The 4199-nt window shown below is 47.7% G+C and overlaps 1 pseudogene; it reads right to left on the reverse strand.

Annotated features, from left to right (window-relative positions):
• Positions 1-371: 371 nt before the first annotated feature.
• LOC119377505 (uncharacterized) lies at positions 372-3004 on the reverse strand (annotated as a pseudogene).
• Between the last annotated feature and the right edge of the window lie 1195 nt (positions 3005-4199).

A 4199-nucleotide genomic window follows, 5' to 3' on the forward strand; every position in this document is an offset into this window, starting at 1 on the left:
CGAATGACATGTCTGCACACATAATAAAAAAACAATTGCATAAGGGTTGAGAAAGGTTCACACACGTAAGCGGTGTCGGTATCGCTGTTAGAAGTTGGTACGAGTATAAATGCACAGACATGCACGAATCGTATTCAGACAGCTACTACAAATCAGCTACACACGTAAATGGAAGGCACTTTTGGCTCCATTATGGCAACTCTGGCCAAGAAGTAAAATAGATGTGTAGCAGGGGGCCAGTGATACTTGCAGATATAAACTTGAATACTGCATTCATTCTAACCTCAGCATTGCCACGGCCGCAGCTACTAACGCTTTACTGCAGCGTACCTGAGAAGCATTTCATTTGGAATAACTGTACATTCCAGCATCTTTCTCTGAGGTCTATGAAATATGTTAATAACACATATCTAATGTCAAAAGGTGGCCTGATTTTACACATAACTTCTTGGATAAAAGTACATCGTACTGCATGGCTGCCGGAGTCATAAGAAATTTACTTTTACTTTACTAGCTACATGAACATAAGCAGTAACAAACTACTTCGATTAAGTGGAGAAACAACTTATCTGCAATACGCCTGCTACATGTTAGTCACACAATCCAACTTGAGAGACCACATGTCGCCAGCACTACTGGAGCAGCGTGCAGCTGGGCTTTATGACTGAAGGCGCCTGCACTGTAGATGTCGGCAAGCCCATAGCTCCTGGTTGAGCCGAGACTTCAACAGCTGGCCATGGTGCGATATTGGTAGTGTCTGCATACACAAAAGAAACAGAACTGGTGCCCTACCGGCATGCTATGTAATCAGGAAGGCCTTTTAACATTGTAGCTTTTCGGTACAGGCACACTTGTGTGTTTCCATGCTTCTACGTGAACACACAACATTGGAAATTACTCTGTTCATAGTGTAATTATGAAAACGAATACCAGGTGCTAGTTGCATGCAACAATGACACCACACAAACACCTTGATAATAATAACAGATGGGGACAGCTCCTCAACGTACATGGAAGCATGCAAGAGAAACAAATTGCGAAAAAGAGACTGTCCTTCATGAACCAGTGCTTCAATGGCAGCACAATGTTGAGTTGACTGGCGAGTTTTATCTCTCGCAGTTGACATGTACTGGCCTTTTGGCAAGTCAGCCTTTTGCTGCCCGGGGCGTGGTGCTGGGCAAAGGGCATCTGCACACAAAGAACAAAGTTGAATTACACGTCCAAAGGTGTGCTGGCCAGCAAACTAGCCATGATGTGAAACATGTCGTGCAAGTACATGCTAAACCACACAGAAGTACATTAGAACGGTTTGGGGTGATATCAGACTGTTTACACAGCATTACTTTCTGTCAACAGCCCGGTATGCCCTCTATGGGAAGTAATTAGCATTATTATTTTGTATAATTTTTTGTAACCATATCTACTACTGCATAATTGTGTGCATGTATAATGAGTGCACACAGTTTTGAACCCACTCCTGGAAAAAGTTCCTGACGGGATTGAGAGTATTACTAAATATAAAAAAATAATTACGGACACGTAAATTCTAGTAAAACAGACATGCTAATCATTTCGACAGTTGCATTAGTCACGGAAAGATCGAAAGGTGGGCTAGTTGGTCATTCATTTTTCGTTCAGCGCAGTGGGAGCGCAGGCACAGGCAACAAACAAAACAAGAACCACACCGCACTCTTCCTTTATCTGTTGTATGTTCCCGCGTTCCTGATTTGCTGAACGAAAAAAAAAATTAGTCACGGAACTGAATATCACTGAAATATAACACATCACGTTCAGTATACATGCATGCTGGCATAGCACAACACAACAGCTGCGACATGCTGCCGAGTTTGCCAATTCTTCCTTCACCGAGCAGCTCTTCCATGGTGTCTTCACTGCCAGTCACCATGCTCTCAAAGATGCGTGCCGGCGGTAGAGACAGCACCGGCTGGCCGATGTGTGCTCCATCGCTGTCATAGGGGTTGGGGAGCCGTGTCGCCATATGCGAGGCTGCCGCCCCTACAAGTGCCAACGACGGGCTCATTGGCCGGCAGGTCGATGGACCACCCCCTGAGGTGTGAAAATAAGGTTACGTGGGTTCATCAGTACTACAAGTGACAGCACAAACAAAACATTTAAACAAGGCGACGCAAATAAAAATACCTCACTTTCACAATAGGGCAAGCATTAGTTAATAATAATAATAATAATAATAATAATAATAATAATAATAATAATAATAATAATCTCTACCATCTTCTGCTCTTAACGTGCAACGATGCATAATTAGTTACGTTGACATAAAGTACTCAGAATATTTATTCTTTAACTGACATTATCGGTGTAAGTTTCAATGTTTCATTCAGCAATATTAAGACAATAATATAATAAGTAGGGACGACAGCGCATTTTGTGCTGGCGAAGGATTGCGTGCGTCAGCGGTCCCAGGGTATCACACAAAATCTGTTCTTACAAATTTCGATTAACCGCACAAATGAAAGCCGAACCTCGGCACTTCTTACCAGTAGTAAGCAAACGTAAAGCAAACACTTACCTGTTGCGTACAAGTTCCGCCTTTGTTACGACTGCATTTTTTTCCACTTTGTCTTTTCGTTGTCCCACAGCTTCCGGAACATCGAAACCGTCACGCGACGAATGCCTGGTTGGCTGTTGTACTCTTCGGTAATTTTTTCCCAGCCGATGTCCTTGGCGCGCTTCGACACGTTGTCCGTTCTTTTGTTTTCGATGACGGACCTGTGCCGCATCACCAAGTTGCGAAGCAGCTCGCGTTCTTCGGCCGTATACACAAACCTTGGTGCGGTAGTCTTACCACCGTCACGCATGACGTCGTGGTCGTTGCTCGCGCTCATTGCACTGTCACAGACACCACGGCACGACAAAGTGCCCGATAGCACCAAAACAAAAGCTACGCAATCACAACACGGGGATAACGGGGAGAAAAGAGCGCAGTAACAATCGCACAACCACCGGGCATGTGACGGCATGTGATCTCAGCGGATTCGGCTCTGGCGTGGCTTGGCTAAAGTAGCGTCGCTTGCTGTCGAAACTAGCTAAAAACGTTTCGAATACTGCTTGTAAGTTTCAACTATTCATGCATTTAATTATTTGATCGTTTTTAAGCCCTCCGCAAGCGTTTTAACTGTAGCGAAGCGTTGGAAGCCTGTAATGGGTCGCCCTCTCGAGCGCTTACTAGTGGGTCGTCCTCTTCCGCTCTTCTGGGACAGCACGCTCCTCGCGCTCAGAGTCGGCACCCCGCCTTGACTGTCGCAGTCGTTTATCGTCGCCGAGTGCCCGCTAATAAACGTCTTTATAATTTGGTGGAGGGTGCTGGGCTTTCACAACAACTTCGGCCCTCATTCGATGCCCCTGGCTCTTCGATCCCGTACCCTGCCGCCTACGATGCCTCAAGACGCCTCCCAGCAAACGGCCCCGCCTACACCGACCTCCTGCCCAGGTGTGCCTCGTATCCGCGACCCTCCGGTCTTCACTGGCGCAGATGGCACCGACGTGGAGGACTGGCTCGCGATTTACGAGCGCGTGAGTGTCCCCAATAAATGGGACGAGGCAGGAAAGCTGACTAACCTCGTTTTCTACGTCGCGGGTGTGGCGGGCTTGTGGTACAACAACCACGCATCAGATTTTACAACGTGGTCCGACTTCAAGACCGCCATTATCAATGTGTTTGGCCGCCCTGCCGTTCGTAAGCTGCAGGCCGAACAGCGCTTACGTGAACGCGCTCAGCAGGCCGGTGAATCATTCACCAGTTACATTGAAGACGTCCTCGATTTCTGTAAGAAAGCCGACGCCACCATGTCCGAATCAGACAAGATCCGGCACATCATGAAAGGCATCGACGACGACGCCTTCACCATGCTGCTCGCCAAGAACCCCAGCACAGTGGCTGAGGTCATAACGCTCTGCCAAAGCTATGAGGAGCTGCGCCGGCAGCGATCGATGACCCGTCGCTCTCCATCACGCGACGCCGAGCTCGCTGGCTTGTCGACCATATCCGACCACTCCGCGTTGCTCGCAGAGATGAAGACATTCGTGCGCGAGGAAATCGCGCGCCAATTCTCTCTGCTGGACTTTGCTCGCCCGCAGTATGTCCAACAGCCGTCGACCACCCTTCTGCCTCCGCTCCGTCGAGCAATTGAGCAAGAAATCGCAGAGGTCATGCCCGA

This window comes from Rhipicephalus sanguineus, unplaced genomic scaffold (genome assembly GCF_013339695.2).
Source record: "Rhipicephalus sanguineus isolate Rsan-2018 unplaced genomic scaffold, BIME_Rsan_1.4 Seq483, whole genome shotgun sequence".
In the NCBI taxonomy this organism is placed as follows: domain Eukaryota; kingdom Metazoa; phylum Arthropoda; class Arachnida; order Ixodida; family Ixodidae; genus Rhipicephalus; species Rhipicephalus sanguineus.